Genomic DNA, 19,420 nt, shown 5'->3' on the forward strand with positions numbered 1-19,420 from the left:
CCACGACTACACCTAGAGGACATCTGAGAAAAGACTTTCAGAGACTTTAAATGAACAGTTTTGATTTGTTGTTTTTTTTTTCTCTTTCTGTTATAATATACACCATCTGTAACGTATTCTCTGCAGAGGCCCTCCCTTTGCAAGACTAATGTCAAAGCGTCGGTTCATGAGGACAAAAAAAAAATCGCCCCTCTGGACAAAACTTTCCTCTCTTCCTTTTCTATATTGTTGTTCACATATTATTAGTTAGCAATAGTTATTATATTGTTTTTACTGTTCCGTCAAGGAAACATTTTGTTTCTTGAGGAACAACAGGGGGGACTGTAACGATTGGAATGACGCCACCTGCTGGATACTTACTGTAGAAGAGTTCTTGGCGGGAGGAAGTGACGCAGACTAGTGGGAGGAGGAAGGAAGAGACTGGCACTGACTCTGGGGCTCTTTCCTCTGGACTCTGGCGGAGAAGGGAGCTAGAAATGTGCTCTCCCTTTAATAGATAGGAATCTAGGCCTTTTTCTCTCTCTTTACCAAATTCTTATTCTCCTTAATAAATGCTTAAAAGTCTAACTCTTGCTAAAGCTTATAATTTATTGGCGACCACTCATTAGATATTTTAGACAGTTTAGCTAGAATTTTAGCCTTAACAGAAACCACATTGTTTTCCATCTGTGATGCTTTCTATTCTTTGTTTTATTATACTTCCCCAAACTGTATGACAGTTAGTAAGGCCCACCTTGTAGTTTTGACTTACTGAGGAGTCCAGGAACCATTTTGCTTTTGACTATTAGTCTCACCAATAAAATAAATGTACTTGGAACTTTATTGCCTCTATTAACCTTAATTTTCAAACATAATAATAGTGAGAAAACCAAACCAACTCCAATTTTTATTATCTCCCACATTTTGTACAGCTGCTGGAGTTATCTTGTTTTCTTTTTATTTATTTATTTAAAGTTATGAGTTCCAAATTCTATCCCTTTCTCATTCCTTTCCTCCCTCCCTTCCCCCCCTCCCTGAGGTGGTAAGCAATCAGATATAGGTTACACGTGTGTAATTATGTAAAACAGTTGTCTTATTTTCTAGAGTTAAGTTTAATTTTTAGGTAAGTCATGTAATTTTCCAGGAAGTCATTTTATCATTATTTTGCTAACTGTTTTGCAGGATACAGGTGGATGCAACCAGTCAGAGTCCCCAAACTCTGGAAAGTCCCTAAATCTAAAAATAGTAACTGTACTTCACTGTAAAAACCTTTGTAATTCTCTCTTCAGGGTCCCTGTGCCAAGGGAAGGGGCCCTGGACCCAATTTGTTCTGTAACTGCTTATCTTACAAATAAATAACATAGTTTGGACTTTGTTTCCTCAGTTATTCTAAAACTACTCTTGACAATTGGATTCAATGTCAGGAGACATCTTGGACTTCTACAAGTGAGCAGCTACTTGCCATTAAGGAATGTCCATTTCTGTGACATTTTTTTCACTGCCTGGGTTCTGGAAAGGCTCTCTGACATCTTTAGCTTTCAGCCCCCAACCTTGGAAACCCTATGGGAACAAGAAAGTGGAAGCAGTATTTGAAAGGCAGATTCACTTACCCTTTACTAGGATCTTAGTAAGGCAGGTTCCCTGTTCATGAGGTATCTCCAGGACATATCCAATATAGTCCCAGTTAAGCATTTTATCCTCTCCATTTTAAGTGGCCAGAACAGTGACAAATTGTGATCTGTTGGCAACTTTAGATACACCAATAATTCCAAGTAATTCACTTACAGCTTCCTGTATTTCATATCCTTTGTCTAACCCTGGAAAGATCCAGGAAATTGTAGAAGAAAAAATATCTATGCCTTTTAAAAAATAAGTTACAGATTTTATTTGCATATACTTATACTTATACATAGAGATACTCTTCCCCTCTCCTTGCTCTTCCCCACAATAGAATGTAAACACCTTAAGGACACTGGCTGTTTCACTTTTTACCTTTGTATTCTCACTATCTAGAGCAAAACTTCTTAAACTGTGGGTCATGACCCCATATGGGCGTAACTGAATATGGTAGTGGCAAAAAAAAAAAATCTAGCAACAGTAAAAGGCTATGTATGTGTATTTTATATATCTAGATGCCTGAGGTCAAGTAAAAACTCCTTGGGTGAAAAGGGGTTGCAAGTGGAAAAAGTTTAAGAAGCCCTGACCCACAGAGAGCATTGCCGGGCACAAAATAGATACTTAAATAAATACCTGTCTGGTGGAGTTGAATTTGAAAGCTGTATGATCTTCAATGATAGAGCATGTCTTTTTTTTTTTCCATCTCTTGTACCCAGAAATGTGCCTTTCAGTGTTTTTGAGCCAGTGTTTTTGAAAAGTTTAATTGAATGGAACAAATTTGTTTCCACTTGAGTCCTTGCTGTAACTCAGGAGACTAACCTTATCTCCAAATATACTCATAAAGGCCTCACAGAACATAGAACATGATTAGAATATGAAGAACAGGATTTTCTGGTAATAAAAATATGTGCAATTGCTAGGAGTAATTAACTTAGATATTTACTCCCCCAGGTAATCTTTAAGGCTGCAAATTACAAAGGAATGGCCTAAATGTTTAGGTGGAGGGATTTCCCCAAACTTGAAGCATCCTATGCCAATTAACACAGAGATCTAGATGAAAATATTTGAAAAGAAAAAAAAAGTCATATTCTAAAGTGTCCCTTGCTATGCCTTCCCCCTGTGTTGTGACCTTAGTCACCTACCCATAGTTCTGATTTCTTTCCATTGTAAAAAGATTATCCTGATGCAGAAATGGGGTCATTGGTCTCTTTAAAAAGTTGTCTGGGGGGCAGCTAGGTGGTGCAGCGGATAAAGCACTGGCCCTAGATTCAGGAGGACCTGAATTCAAATCTAGCCTCAGACACTTGACACTTACTAGCTGCGTGACCCTGGGCAAGGCACTTAACCCCCATTGCCCTGCAAAAAAAAAAAAAAAGTTGTCTGAACCAGCTCATTTGGAACAGCGTAAGTATGAAGAGAAATAGATCACAAATTTCCCAATGGTTATTAGTCATATTTGTATGGTTTTTCTCCCCACATTTTCCTCTTCTGCTCTTCAAATATCCAGGAAACTGGGATAAGATACAACATAGCCTAAGTATAGCATTAGGACCCATAGTCCCTGACCCCTTCTATGAGGAAAATGTCCTATTGTAGATCTATGTCAAGGACTAGGAGGAAAAATTAAAGGGCAGGATCAGACAGTGAGAAAATCAAGAGAGCTGCTTATCATTTTGCATTAGCCTTCATCTTTCCCGGTCATTTATTTATTAGGATCTGGCACTTTCGGATCAGTGACTTGGATTTAGGTTTTTATTGGGAATGATGTTTTTGTGTAATGCTATTATCTTGTGTTCATGCCAAGGGCTTAAAATATAAGAGAGACAGGTTTTTTGCATTTTCTTTTATATTGCCAACAGAATTTCAGAGGAGGAAGGATGCAGATCACCTTAGCCTGTGAACTCTTCATTCTGCCATCATTATATGGAAGCTTATTTCTTTCTGTCTCCTATGCCAGGAGAAATCTGTCTCTGAAGGACTTGAGAGGGCTTATTGTGTCATTGTGGGCTCAAAATTGATAAGCGTATTCAAGGAACAAATTCTGTCTCAACAACTTACTAGATATATGACTCTGGGCAAACCACAACTTCTCTCAGCTTCAGTTTCTTCCTCTGTTAAATGGGGATAATGTACCCCACAGGGTTCATGTGAAGATCAAATGAGGTAATAGAGGTAAAATGCCTTGTAAACTTTAAAGAGCTAGACACAAGTTAGCTGCTATTATATTATTGATTAGTTGACTCAGACTTTAGAGAATCGAACCTCTCCATAGTCTATATAAACTTTCCACTAGTGTTCTCATAAGGCTTTCTCTCTAAATCCATCTTTCTTGGTTAAAAATAACAGCAGTTGCCATTTATATAAGGCTTCAAGGTTTGCAGACTTATTACACGTCCCTCTGAAATGATTTTTGAAAGTCTCATTTTCCCTGGAAAGTTGGGAGCCTCTGGGGTGGTTAACTACTCTTCTCTTCTGGGTTAAGACTGGCAGTGGTTTTCTAGTACTATACTTACTAGCCCTCAAGCAGTGCCCTTAAGGAGTACTACCTAGCCCATCTTAATTAGTTTTATTGTTGTTTGTTTGTTTTTTCGGGGCAAAGAAGGTTAAGTGACTTGCCCAGGGGCACACAGCTAGTGTTAAGTGTCTGAGGCCAGATTTGTACTCAGGTTCTCCTGACTCCAGGGCCAGTGCTCTATCCACTGCGCCACCTAGCTGCCCCCCCCCCAATTAGTTTTTAAAAGAGGATACAGTATAGTGGTACAGAAAGAACAGGGTAGAAATTTATGTCCCCCAAAAGCCTGACTTATAGTGTCTCACATGTACATACAGTCCAGGGAAAAGTGGGCTCAGGCTCTTGACAAGGTGGTAACAGCTCCTGGTTAGACGGGATGTTCTTTTCTCCCATTCTGGAATCTTCTTGAAGTTCCTCTTAAAGTGTTTCTGGGTTTGTTTTTGTTGGGCCCTGATAGAGTCATGACAGTGCAATTTACTATACCCCTGAAGCTACCTTACTTCTGTGGGACTAGTCTGTTCTCATTGTCTAGCTGGATGGAATGTTTGTTACTGATGCAGTCTCTCTATGACATGGTCTATGAGGGTGAAGGGGAGATAGGAATGTATCACTCCTTTTGAGTTTACTCCTTCTCCCAGGTACAAGATGTCCATATCCTCAGAGAATATGCTTAAATCTGATATACCTTGGTCCAGTGGTACATCTAACTGTTTCAGTTAATTCCCATACATTTCCTCATGTGATTTCATGCAATGGCTAGAAGCACTTAATTTCTAGAATCTATGTTACACCTTTGATTGATTTAATAAAAGTTGCCTAGGGATTGTTCACAATTAGTTTATACTTTTGATTGATTCAGTAGAAACCTGTAGTGATTGTTCCAGGATAGTTTACACATTGGGTAGATTGATTCCTAAATTCAAAGAGGCATTCTCATCTGATGAAGGAATCAGGTCTTGAGGCATTGTGTTATTTACAATAACTGGGTGAGGGAGTGAAGCTTCCCCTCTTAAACTTTAGATACATTATCTTACCTTACTGGAACAGGCTACCTCTCCCAAAATTTTTGTTGTCTTTTTTAGGAAAGTAAATTCTTCTAGGAGATTATCAGTCTTAGCTATTGGCAAATAATACTTAATACATGTATTTATATAATAATGTACTTAATAGTAGTAGTAGTAGGCTTCTGCCAGTCGGGGACGACCATGGATCAGCGCCTTGAAGAGCCACAGGCCACAGTGTGGCATGTTGTATCTACCCCATGAGGAGTAGCTGGAGTGTCCTCTCCAGGGCGCTGGCCTGGGTGGATCAATATGGAAAACAAGCTGTTGCTCATGCAGCAGGTTTTCCCTCTCCTAGACATTGGTGGATCCAAAGGAGAGGCAGAGCTAATACAGTTTGGCACCAGTGCCGCCACAGGAGTTGCCAGAGGGATGTGATGTCCAACATCCAATTGCCTAATGGACTCCGACTCCTGATTTTTCCTCGGGGTTAACTCCCGAAGCCTTTCCCATATATGGGTATAGCCGCAAGGCATCGGAGGTTTAAAAATCAGGGTTTCCTTCCCTGCCAAGGCTGATGAGCCCCACCTGCCCGAAGCGGCTGGTTTTAAGGCGCTAGTGACTCGCCTTCGCCCCTTCTCCTGTTAGTGGAAACAGTTCCACTACGAGAAGGCCAGGAGTTGGGCTTCAGTTGTCAGTGGCTATTTGAGCCCCACGCCACTGGAGTATTTTATAGAGAGTGGGAGCTTATCCCCCACTCCCACCCCGGCATGATAACCTTTGAAACCAATGTACTTAATAAATGTATTTATATCCCTTTATTAATTAGTTTTCTTACAATGTTTCAGTAAAGTACCAGTTATTGTCCTTATAGTTGAGGAATTTGTAACTCGACGAAGCTAAATGACTTTCCCAAGATCTCAAAGTTAGTGTCAGAGGTTGGATTGGGAACTGACATCTCCCCTATAAATCCTGCCCTCTTTCCTGTCTATATGTCTTTCTCCTCGGCCTCCCCGCCCACCTCCACCCCCCCATCCCCATCTGGGTATTGAAAACATTAGTCACCGCTAGCCCACAAGAGAAGGTTTGCTGCTGGGTATAGCTTTACACTAAAATCTTTCCACGGAATGAATTTTAGAAACTAAATTTGGTTTAAGGTGATTGTACATATACAACCTATATCAGACTGCTTTCCGTCCTGGGGAGAAGGGAAGGAAGGGAGGGTGGGAGAAAAAAATTTGGAACAAAAAATCCTGTGAAAACAAATGTTGAGGGGCAGCTAGGTGGTGCAGTGGATAAAGCACTGGCCCTGGATTTAGGAGGACCTGAGTTCAAATCTTGCTCAGACACTTGATACTTACCTGTGTGACCCTACACAAGTCACTTATCCCTAATTGCCTCACCAAAAAAGAAAAAGAAAACAAATGTTGAAAAGTGTCCTTATAAATAACGGGAAAATAATAAAATACTTTAAAAAATCCTCCATTTGAAGAATAAATTCCATATCCAAAATAATTTTCTTGTTTGTCTTTCCTAGAAAGAACAGAGAAAAATAAAAAAAAGCTTTTATTGCAGGTGGCCGCGTGGCCTAATGGATAAGGCGCCTGATTCCGGATCAGGAGATTGAGGGTTCGAATCCCTTCGTGGTCGTGTGAGGTGCATGTTTTATAGTGAGCAATTTAATTCTCTACCACATGAGGTGAAATGTTTAAACTCGTTGTTAACCAGCCCCAGTTTACCTCTAAGGGTAAACCCATCCTAATTTAGCTGCTTGGGAAGACATTAGTAACGTGGGTTCCTCGCAGCGTCCTAAGGCAAAGATGGTACAATCTCATCTCTGATCTAGGGAATAGGTGTTCCCCCATACCTCATACCAACAATCTCGCCAGTCCCAGCAACACAACTTGGCTGAGACAAAGGAGATTTAACATGGAGTCAATGGGTTAATCCAGCGTGGAAGCTATTCCTGTAGCTTCAGAGAAGGTAGCCCCTAAGGATGCTGAGGATTCGGGAGACAAGGAGGGAGGGCCAGAGTCTCAGACCACCTCCAGCTTTCGGAAAAAGAGCCTGTGGTGTTTCCCAGTCTTCCCTCTCGGTCCGCTCCTCGGCGCCTCGGACCCCCAACCCCGAACCCTATGCTCCCTTCAAGGAGGCAGCTCTGCAGCTTGCTGAGAGCCCACGGCTAGCCTTTCTGTGGCAAGCCTTTGCTTTCTTTCCTGCTATCCATAGCCTGACTATGGCTATTTAGGTGAACGAGAGGTAAGGTACCGTGCTTGTGTTTCCACATGGTAGTCTTGGCCCTTCTAGACTCTAAGGTTTTTATCTTTCGATGATTAAACAGGATTAAATAGGGAACAAAGTCCTGCATTGTGAAGTATTTTCAATTCCCAGTGAAAAAGACTTGGCTCCTTCTTAATGTTAGATGTTACAGAGGAAAGAATGAGAAGAAAGTCAGAAGAGGACCGTGTTGGCCTTTAGAAGAGACGTTTTTAACCCGAGGTTCAGATTTTTGAGGATCCATGAACTGGGATGGGAAAAAACCCCACACCTTTGATTTCCTTTGCAATCCTATATATTTTATTTTAGGCATTTAAAAATATGATAGGGGCGGCTAGGTGGCGCAGTGGATAAAGCACCGGCCCTGGAGTCAGGAGTGCCTGAGTTCAAATCCGGCCTCAGACACTTAACACTTACTTGCTGTGTGACCCTGGGCAAGTCACTTAACCCCAATTGCCTCACTAAAAAAAAAATATATATACCTAAAAATATGATTCTGTGAAGCAGTCCATGGACTCCTCCAGCGTGCCAAAGGAGTCATGGAAGGAACAAGGTTAAGAATCCTTGCTTTATAAGCAGTCCCCTCTCTGCTTTCATCTCAGGGCCGGGAGGTCCCTGTACAAAGCTTAGTACCGTGTCTTGAACACAGTAGGCGCTTAAAAAAAACCCGTCTCTTGGCAGTCCTGTGGCTCTTCTACAGAAATAAGCGGATAGATCCCTCTTTTTCTCTACACCCAACACTTCCCCTCCCTATCCCTAATCCTAGATTATCCCTAGTCGTACCTCCCCTTGGCAATGACCCTTTCTCCTTGGATCGGTCCGAGGTCTTTTTGTCTGCTTTCATCATTTTGGATTAATTTATTATTATTATTATTAATTTCTTTTGCGGGGCAATGAGGGTTAAGTGACTTGCCCAGAGTCACACAGCTAGTAAGTGTGCATCCATCATTTTGGCTAAAGAAAACGGATTTGAGTTTTGAATCTTGTGCCCCTTGGCACTTTTTCCGTGTTCGGGTGTCATCTGAAGTCTCGACCCTTTTCTGGGAATGGAGTGGAAAGCTTGAATGATTTGAGGAAGTTCCCCGATTCCCAGTCCAGCGATTGCTCAGCATCCTTTAACACTGCTGACACCAGCGTAACTTCTATTTATAAAAATGATAATAAACTTTGCTAGCAGAGGATGGTTTCGATCCATCGACCTCTGGGTTATGGGCCCAGCACGCTTCCGCTGCGCCACTCTGCTACAAGAAAGGAAGCTACGAGAGGTACTTTTAATAGGTATGGTTTTCCTTCAGGCATTGGTCTCAGGAGGTATCTCTGAGTTTTCCTATGGGGTCGTTGTCTAAATCATTCCCCCAGGCTTTTAAAAACGTCTTTCTTAAACATGTATTTTATTATTTAGTTTCCCAGAAAATGAAAGATGCTGAGATATAGATAGATAGAGTTTTGACATCTCTTATTTTTAAATTCAAGTTATTTCTCCATTCCACCTATTCTCACTATCTTCCTTTGCCATTTTTTTTTCCGTGTAAAATATTCGATGGGGACTAGGGAAGGAGAATTGTGAGTGAAGAAGAAAAGAGAAATGGGGAGAGAAGAAAATCTGGAGAGTCAAGGTATCACCCCTCAGGGGTTTAGTTTTGTTCCTCCTTAATGTCTTCATTGCTTTCATCCCCTGTGGTCCACCTCCTCTCCTGATCTCCTGCTCTCGGATCTTCATTCTTATCTCCCTCTTGCTGGAACCTTGTATTTTGTCACAGTGAGCCTCATTTTGGTGAAAAGTTACAATCATTAATCATAGAATTATAAAGCAGGCCCAATTAAGAAATGGTCAAAGGATATGAACAGGCAGTTTTCTGATGAAGAAATCAAAGCTATCTATTCCCATATGAAAAAATGCTCTAAATCACTATTGATTAGAGAGGTGCAAATTAAAACAACTCTGTGGTACCACCTGACACCTATCAGATTGGCTAATATGACAAAAAAGGAAAATAATAAATGTTGGAGAAACTGTGCGAAAATTGGAACACTAATGCATTGTTGGTCGAGCTGTGAACTGATCCAACCATTCTGGAGAGCAATCTGGAATTATGCCCAAAGGGCTATAAAGCTATGCATACCCTTTGACCCACCAATACCACTTTTGGGTCTTTTCCCCAAAGAGATAATAAAAAAGGGAAAAGGACCCACATGTACAAAAAATATTTATAGCTGCTCTTTTTGTGGTGGCAAGGAATTGGAAATTGAGGGGTTACCCATCAATTGGGGAATGGCTGAACAAGTTGTGGTATATGAATGCAATAGAATTCTATTGTGCTGTAAGAAACAATGAGCAGGAGGAGTTCAGAGAAATCTGGAAAGACTTGCATAAACTGATGATGATTGAGATGAACAGAACCAGAAGAACATTGTACACAGTATCATCAACGTTGTGTGTTGATCAGCTGTGATGGACTAGATTCTTCTCACCAATGCAATGGTACAGGAGAGTTCCAGGAGACTCATGATGGAAGGGGATCTCCAAATCCAGAAAAAAAAAAAAAAGAACTGTGGAGTATGGATGCTGATTGAACAATACTATTTCTTTTGTTTTGGGGGTTGTTGTTTTTCTATTTTGAGGTTTTTCCTTATTGCTCTGATTCTTCTCTTATAACATGACTAATGCAGAAATATGTTTAATGCTACTATATATATGTATATATCATCTATATCTATAATCTATATCTATATCATCTATATCTATATCTATATCTATATCTATATCTATATCTATATCTATATATATCTGATTACCTGCTAGCTAGGGGAAGGGGGAGGGAGAAAAATTTGAAATTGGAAATCTTATATAAACAAATGTTGAAAACTATCTTTACATGTAACTGGAAAAAATAAAATACTTTTATAAGAAAAAAATTATAAAGCAGGGAAACAGCCTCAAAAAGCATCTAGTCTTTGTCTATTAAGGAATCTCCTCGCCGATATCCTTAGTAGTTGAACATTCAGTTTCTGCAGTACATAGAGAGTTGAATCTGGAGTCAGGAAGACTTGAATTCAAACCCAGCCTCAGACACCATCTGAGGGCATGATCCAGGGCAAATCACTTAACCACTTTTTGCCTCAGTTTCCTTGTCAGTAAAATGGAGATAATAGCACCTACCTCCCTGGGTTGTTGTGAGAATCAAATGAGATATAATAATTGTAAAGTATTTAGCACAGTGCCTGACACAGTAATCCTATGTAAATATTAGTTATTATTTTTATTAATCACATAATCACCCCGTTTTATTATTTGATGCCCTGCTTTCCACCTGTGCTCCCACGTTCGCTTTATTTCTGCTACCCTTGGAAGACTAAGTTCAAAGAGTTCCCTGAGCAATCCCGGAGTTCTATTACGTGTGTGTGTGTAGTCACCTCTAGTGGTCTTAGAACAGACATAGGCTACTCATTCAAATCCTTAACGAGTATTCTATAAGCTCGTTGTCCTAAATTTCCACCAGATGGCAGTGTTTTCCCTTTAAACTAAATAGAGCATTTGCTTTGAATCTCTTTTTCTTCGGCCAGGCAAGAAGGCAAACTGTTATTAGAAGGCTTAATTCAATTTACAAAAAGAAGCGTTTTTTTTTCCCCTCCATTCCATTCTCCGGGAGGGTGTAATTTATCAAACCTTAAAACAGATGTTTGTAATGATTGTTCTCAGGTATTTCCGGGGAAGAGAGAGATTAAGGTCTGGCCCTTGATTGCGCCTTGGAGTTAAATCGGTCACTTAGCTTGTGAAAAGTTGAGAGGCAGCCTCTTTCATTCTCTTTTCTTTCAATCATTTTGGAATGGATACCAGGCTGTTTTTCCTACTGCACATTTGTGTACGTGTTGGCGAAGGTGGAGGGGGGAGTGGTGGGGTTAGTTAGCGTCCTATTGAAGAAGATTCAAAGAGTTAAGATCTGTAATCTCAACCAGAAGCATTTTTCCCCCTATGGAAACTAAAGTTTTAATTATATTTTCGAATATTCACAGATTCTCTTTCCTTTCCGAGGGGCTCAGAGACCTTTCCTCCTCCTTCTCTTGGTTACAAGTAACACAAGAAATCAATTTATTTATTTAATTTCCTTGTCCCGTAACTCTGATACGGTTTGGGGAAAGGTGAGGAATTTTTTTTCTATTTAAAAAGCACTGTGCCCTCTCTGAGGCTCGAACTCAGGACCTTCAGATTATGAGACTGACGCGCTGCCTACTGCGCTAAGAAGGCTTCGGAAGAACTTGCTGAACTGGAAATTCTTGAGTAAGAAGCTTCCTCGCTCTCAATTAACAGATGAATTATTGTTTTGTTTTTCGTCATTTTCTTTGACATAAAATATATTTTCCCGGAAATTTTAGAAGGAGATTCTTAGGCCTTTCCTTGTCTGTCCATCTCTCGCATTATTTCCTGGTTTCTTGCTACTAAGGAGACAATTCATACCAAGCGCTTCCTACCCGCAGCAAAGGAGATGACACGTGATCGCAGAGATCTCCTGGGATCATTGTATAGGACTCGGATGAAGGGAAATGTACTCCACAATTTGGATCCAATTTTTCTCCCTAACCTGAACTCCCCAACAGAATGTAAGTTCCTTGAAGGCAGGTACTCTCCTTTTTTATCTAACAGTGCCTAGGTAGTCAGCCAACAAGCATTTATTAAGTGCTTACTATATGCCAGTCACTTTGCTAGGCGCCGGGATACAGAGAAATACATACAGCCCCTGCCTTCAAGGGTAATAACATGTAAAATAGCTACGTACATACAAGATATATATAATGTAAATGAACCGTAATCTCAAAAGGAAAACACTGGGAGGGGTAGGGGGTGGCGTACAGGGAAAGGCAAAAATACAGAAGATAGTATTTTAGGCAAACCATGAAGGATGGAAAAGCCAGATGACAGAGGTGGGGAGGAAAAACATATAAGACATTGGAAAAGAGAAATGGAGAGAGAGAGGTTAGAGGAAGAGCAAGAAGGGTAGTGTTATGGGAACATAGGGTACGTAAAGGAGAGTAAAACGTCAGACACCTGAAAAGGTAGGGAGGATTCAGGTTGTGAAGGGCTTTAAAAGCCAGCTGATGTTTGATCCTTGAAGCAATAAGGAGTCATTGGAGTTTAGGGGTAAGGGGTGGTTACACTTGGTGCTTTTAAAAAACCAGTTTGACCTCCAAGTGGAGGATAGATTAGCGTGGGAAGAAATTTGAAGTGGAGAGATTAACCAAAAGGCTATTGAACAGTCTGTGGGAGAGGTAAGGAGAATCTGCACCAAAAAGCCTTTCTATTTTCTCTAGACAGTATTTATTATTATCATTACTATTATTATTATTATTATTATTACTTAGAGTAGTATAATTGAAGAGGTTTCATTATTTCTAAATAGCTGTGGAGAGTAGGTTTGAACTTAGAGCATACATCTGTTCATCTCCCTATTTCTTCTCTTCCTCCTCCTTCTTCTGGAAATTATGACAAGTGTGGAAGGTGACTAAAATCTCCTCCAACTTCCCCTTCCACTTTTAGAAATATTAAGAAACATGGAATTAATCTGATTAATCAGTCTTTCTTTGGTTATCTATTCCTTCCCTTAAAAGTCTATTTTCCCACTCTCCAGATCAGCCAAAGAGAGGACCCTGACTCAGGGTGAAATAAGTAACCAGTATGGTGATTGGACCAGGTCTGGACCCTCTGAAGGAGCCACATTGATGGGATTAGGTCAAACATTCACTTAAGATTGTCTTTGATTACCTTGGTTAATGAATGTGTTTCTTGAACACTGGTTTTGATGGACTGGAAAGAAGAATCCTTGAAGGGAGTGGTCAAAGAGTGATAGAATAGGTTGTTTTTTTTTAATTACATTTTGTTTATCCAGTTAGCAAATATCTTTTTTCTCCTTCCTACCAACCTTCTGATTGAAAAAAATGCAAATCCCTTGTCACAAATATGCTTAGTCAAACAACATGAATCCCAGAACTGTCCAAGTCTTTCAAAATATATGCTTCAATCTCCACCTTGACTCTGTCATCTCTGGGTTGGGAGGTGGTGGATAGCATGTTGTGTTTCATCATGGATCCTCTGAAATCAGGGTTGGTCACCTCACTGATTAGAGTTTTTAATTCTTTCAAAATTATTTGTCTTTGCAATGTTCTTGTTCCTGCATAATAACAACATCCTGGTTCTGCTCACTTCACTCTATTAGGTCATATAAGCCTCCCCAGGTTTCTTTGAAATTATCCCCTTCATCATTTCTTATGACAATACAATAGCATTCCATTACAGTCATAAACTATTATTTATTCAGTCATTCTCCAAATGACGGGCATCCCCTTAGTTTTCAATTCTTTACCACCACAAAAAGAGTTGCTATAATTTTTTTTAACACATGTCCTTTTTTCTTTCTGTCTTACTTTGATCTCTTTGGGTCATAAACCTGCTAGTGGCACTATTGGGTCAAAGAGTATGCACTAGTTTAGCAACCAGGCATAGTTCTAAATTGTTTTCTATAATGGTTGTACTATAGCTCCACCAACAGTGACTAGTATCCTTATTGTTCTCTCAACATTTGTCACTTTCCAATTTTGTCAACTTTGCCAATTTGATTAGTTTGGAATGAAACCTGAGAGTTGTTTTAATTTGAATTTCTATATTTACTAGCTATTAAGAGCATTTCTAAATAGTTACTCTACCTTGGATTTCTTCCTTTTAAAACTGCATATTCATATCCTTTGAACATTTGCCAACTGGGGAATGGTTTTAATTCTTACAAATTTGAATCAGTTCCTTATATATCTTGGATATGTGGATGGTCTTAGAAAAGTGATTCATCAAGGACATGCTGAAAGTTAAGTGACTATTGATTTTTCTTTGATGAAGCAAACAAAACATCCAACTTAATATTACCTTTAGTTTCTTATTGAATTCTACTATATTGATCCTACAATGAAATTTATTTTATGCTGTATTACTTTTATAATTGAGTGTGCATCTGCCTAAAGCCTTCTTTCTAGATCCTTGCATTGACCTCAGGAAATCAGTTTTCCCTTTGAGTTAAATGTATAATTAAAAAGAAAAGTTGTTATCTTTTTTTTTTCAGATAATCCCCGGGACATCTGCTTGTTATCCTTAATCCTCAATAAATTAACTGGTACCATGCCCCAAAAGATATGTCATCTGTCCTTGCCTTTCCTAGGGCAATTAAGGAAGATTTTATCTCTTCCAGAGGGACAGAAAGTCTAGTAGCTCTGATCTCCTAGCAAAGATTACAAGATATGGGTATAGCGAGGAGAAAGAAATCTAGGTGGTGCAGTGGATAAAGCACCAGCCCTGGATTCAGGAGAACCTGAGTTTATATCCGGCCTCAGACACTTGACATTTACTAGCTGTGTGGCCCTGAACAAGTCAGTTAACCCCAATTGCCTCACCGAGAGAGAGAGAGAGAGAGAGAGAGAGAGAGAGAGAGAGAGAGAGAGAGAGAGAGAGAGAAATCAAGGATGACATCCAAGTTTTGAGCCTGGGTGACTGTGGATGGTGGTGCCCTCCATGGTAAAAAGGAAGTTAGGAAGAGGTGGAGAACTCTAGGGAAAAGATAAAGAACTAGGTTTTGGACATTTGGGGTTCAAGATGTCTATGGAACATTCAGTTTGAGATGTCTAATAATTACTTGGATATGGGAGCCTAGAGGTCAGGAGAAAGGTTAGGGATGGATAAGTAGATTAGAATATCACTAGCATAGAGAGAATAATTGAATCTAGGGAGCTGATGAGAACTAGTATAGAGGGAGAAGAGATGGCCCAGGATACACCCCTGTGGGACACTCACAGTTAGTGTATGACCTGAATGAAGATCCAGCAAAGGATACGGAGAAGGATCAATCATACAGCTAGGAGAAGAATCAGGATAGAGCATTGTTACAGAAACATAGAGAGAAGAAGAAAATAGTAATTAGTAGTGTCAAAGGTTTTAGAGATATCTAGAAATATGAGGATTGAGGGGAAAAAACATTAAATTTGGCAGTTATGAAGGAGGTTCTGAAGAAGTCAATCCCATCTGTAGTCTCGGGGTTTTTAAGTGAAGCCTGAGTTAGAAATGCCACCGTTGTTCCTAGTAACAGAAAATGAAGTGTTCTGGGAAAGTGTCATCATATGTACATTCCCCATCCAAATACTGGTGTCTCAAATGATTAAGTCACTTTCAGAAAATCATAGAATGTTAGGAATATTCAACCATCTTCAACTCTTACAAATAAGGGAACTAGGGGCAGCTAGGTTACAGTGGATAGAGCACTGGTCCTGGATTCAGGAGGACCTGAATTCAAATCCGGCCTTAGACCTTTGACACTTACTAGCTGTGTGACCCTGGGCAAGTCATTTAACACCAATTGCCTCAAAAAAAAAACCCCAAAACAAAACAACAACCAAAAAACCCAAACAAAAACACATAAGGGAACTAAGTAAGCTTGTATTTATCTCTAGGTTAATGTGACCTACATATGATAGGAAATAAGTAAGGACATCTTATATTTGAAGATGATAAAAACTATTGATATTGCCTCCCCCTCTTTCCAATTCATCCTACTGAGACATAAGAAAGGGTACACAAACAAAGCAAAGAGTGGATCCTCCACAGAATAGTTCACCGCATAAAAGAGCGATGCCATTTGCTGTTGCTGAATAGAAGTTTAAGAGATAAGGGAAATGAACTTTGGTGTGTTTTCTTCATTGTTTATATTGTCCTCAGAACTTTTGCACCATCTGCAATTTCTCTCTCTCTCTCTCTCTCTCTCTCTCTCTCTCTCTCTCTCTCTTGGTGGGGCAATGAGGTTAAGAGACTTGCTCAGGGTCACACAGCTAGTAAGTGTCAAGTGTCTGAGATCAAATTTGAACTCAGGTCCTTCTGAATCCAGGGCCGGTGCTTTATCCACTGCGTCACCTAGCTGCCATCAGAAATCTGCAATTTCTGATGGAGAAGCATTGGTTGTTCTGTAAGCAATGTGTGTTTGTTACTTTGACTACTTGAGTCAGGCTGTTTTGCACATTTATGGAAACCTAGACAAGAATTATTCATTAACTATATTCAGAGATTTCCCAGAATAAACATTGGTTTCAAATATAAAAAATTCATAGAAATAAATGGTGATCTCTTGAGTAGTACCAGAGATTAGACCTAGTGAGTGTATCAGAACGGACCCATCAATTAGATCATGATGTGAGATTCAAAATATCACAGTCCAGAAGAAATGCCTTAACCCAAAATATTATGGTACAAAAACTGGGATATTTCCTGGCTGTTCTTCCTCCTGTTTGGGGTACAACCTAGAATTACACTGCAGAGATTTGCCTTCAAGGAAGAACTGGGAAAGCACACAAGTATTGAGGAGTAAAGAGAATCACCCTTTCCCTTAATGAAGAACCTTACACGGTGGAGGGTGTATTCCTGATGTTTTGCTGAATTAAAACAAGTAAAGAAATAATAAATGCTTGCCTCTCTTTTATTGCCCTACTTGAAAAGAGCACTATGTTTTTCAGTGAGTTACGAGATTTAGGGGTAGGAACAAATGACTATGCTGCTCACCATTTCAAGACAGGAATATTCAGCAGCCCATACAACACGTTTTCCCAATCCAGCAGAGCCCCCAGCTCCGGACCCCAAGTTATTAAGCACCCCCTTCTGCACCCAACAGTCACTAAGCGGCACTACTCTGGGCATAGCCAATTAGAGATGATTCCCAAGGTCCCCGTACAATCGCAGCTACCCTTCCTCCGTCTTTGCTCTGCCTTTGCACTGACTAGAAGCAGGCGGAAGGAGATGAGGTTGAAGTATTTATAGGCACGGAACTCTCTAGGATCAAAGATACTTGCTTCAGAATTTATCTAGCCTCGGAGGTGAAACCGAAAAACACGGAGCCTGGAGGAAAGTTAGGAACTAATGTAGTGTCCTACCATCATTCTAGATAATTCCGTTTATTTCTAAATTTTTCTTAGGCCCTGGAGGAAAATAACAGCCTCCCTTTCACCTAGTTTTTATTCTTGCTTTCTTCAGGAGTCAACCCAGATACCATTTCCTTTGGAGAGATTTTTAGGTATAATTTTTTATTTCTTGTTGTTTTTCTCTTTTCTTCTGATTCTTCTTTCATAATATGACCCATGTGGAAATATGTTTAACATGATTGTAATGTACAACCTATACCAAATTGCTTACTGTCTTGGGGAGGGGGAAGGGAACAGAGGAAGGGAGAGAAATTTGGGACTCAAAATCTTACAACAATGAGTGTTGAAAACTATCTTTACAAGTAATTGGAAAATAAAACAAAAGACTATTTTTTAAAAGTAATAAGTATATATTTTATAGTTTTGGGTTCCAATTTTTATCTCTCCTTCTTTCCCTTCCCTTTCTGATCCCTGAGGTGATAAGTAATCAGATAATGTAAAACATTAACATATCAGTCATTTTGTACAAGAAAACTTGAATAAAAGAAAAAATAATGAAAGAAAGTGAAAAATAGCATGCTGCAGTCTGTGTTCCATCAATATCAGTTCTTTGGAGGTGGATAGTATGTTTCATCAATAGTCCTTTGGGATTGTCTTGGATTATTGTATGGTTGAGAGCGTTAAGTCATTCATAGTTCTTCATCAAACAATAGTGCTGTCTCTGTGCACAATGTGCTCTTGGTTCTGCTCACTTCACTATACATAAGTTCATACAAATCTTTCCAGGTTTTTCTGAACTCATCCTGCTTGTCATTTCTTATAGCACAATAATATTCCATCAGCATCATATACCACAGCTTGTTTAGCCATTCCCCAAATGATGGGCATTCCTTTGATTTCCAATTCTTAGCCACCACAAAATGAGCTGCTATAAATATTTTGGTACAAATAGGTCTTTTTCTCTTTTGGGGGATTTCTTTGGGATATAAACCTAGCAGTGGTATTGCTGGATCAAAGGGTATGCACAGTTCTATAGCCCTTGGGCATAGTTCCAAATTGCTCTCTAGAATGGTTGGATCTTTTCACAATTCCAACAGTGGATTAGTGTCCCAGTTTTCCCACAAGAACATCCAATCTTTTCCATTTTTGTTATATTTGCCACTCTGATAGGTGTGAGGTGATACTTCAGAATTGTTTTAATTTGCATTTCTCTGATCAATAGTGATTTAGAGCATTTTTTTTTCATATGATTATAGAAAGCTTTGATTTCTTTGTCTGAAAACTGCCTGTTCATATCCTTTGATCATTTATCAATTGGAGAATGACTTGTATTTTTATACATTTGAATCAGTTCTCTATATAATTGAGAAACAAGGTCTTTATCTGATATATTTGTTTCAAAAATTCTTTCCCATTTTCTGCTTCCCTTGTAATCTTGGTGACATTAGTTTTGTTTGTGCAAAAGCTTTTTAATTTTATATAATCAAAATTATCTATTTTAAATTTTGTTTTACTCTCTATGTCTTTTTTGGTCCTAAATTCTTCCTCTGTCCATAAATCTGACAGATAAGCGATTCCATACTCTTTCAATTTGCTTATGGTATCATCCTTTATGTGTAAATCATGTACCCATTTTGATCTTATTTTAATATACAGTGTGAGATCTTGGTCTATACCTAGTTTCAGCTATACTGTATTCCAGTTTTCCTAGCAGTTTTTGTCAAATAATGAGTTTTTGTTTCAAAAGCTTGGATCTTTGGGTTTATCATATACTAGATTACTATAGTCATTTACTATAGTGTAATTTGTACTTATTCTATTCCACTGATTCACCTCTCTATTTCTTAGCCAGTACCAGATTGCTTTGATAATTACTACTTTATAATACAGTTTGAGAGCTGGTACTGCTAGACAACTTTCTTTTGTATTTTTTTAAAAATTGAATCCCATGATATCCTCGACCTTTTTTGTTTTTTTTTCAGATGAATTTTGTTATTATTTTTTCTAGATCTATACAATATTTTTTGATACTTTGGTATATAGCATTAAATAACTAAATTAACCTATGTAGGATTGTCATTTTTATAATATTGACTTT

General features: G+C 39.2%; 3 non-coding genes across 3 annotated transcripts; 1 reads left to right on the forward strand and 2 right to left on the reverse strand.

Annotated features, from left to right (window-relative positions):
* Window positions 1-6,686: 6,686 nt before the first annotated feature.
* On the forward strand, window positions 6,687-6,759 carry TRNAR-CCG. Its single transcript has one exon. It is a non-coding gene; the product is annotated as a tRNA-Arg (tRNA).
* A 1,798-nt stretch (window positions 6,760-8,557) lies between these two features.
* TRNAM-CAU lies at window positions 8,558-8,629 on the reverse strand. The gene has a single exon. It is a non-coding gene; the product is annotated as a tRNA-Met (tRNA).
* A 2,930-nt stretch (window positions 8,630-11,559) lies between these two features.
* Window positions 11,560-11,632, reverse strand: TRNAM-CAU. The gene has a single exon. It is a non-coding gene; the product is annotated as a tRNA-Met (tRNA).
* Window positions 11,633-19,420: the final 7,788 nt, after the last annotated feature.

The sequence above is a fragment of the Dromiciops gliroides genome, chromosome 1 (genome assembly GCF_019393635.1).
Source record: "Dromiciops gliroides isolate mDroGli1 chromosome 1, mDroGli1.pri, whole genome shotgun sequence".
Classification (NCBI taxonomy): domain Eukaryota; kingdom Metazoa; phylum Chordata; class Mammalia; order Microbiotheria; family Microbiotheriidae; genus Dromiciops; species Dromiciops gliroides.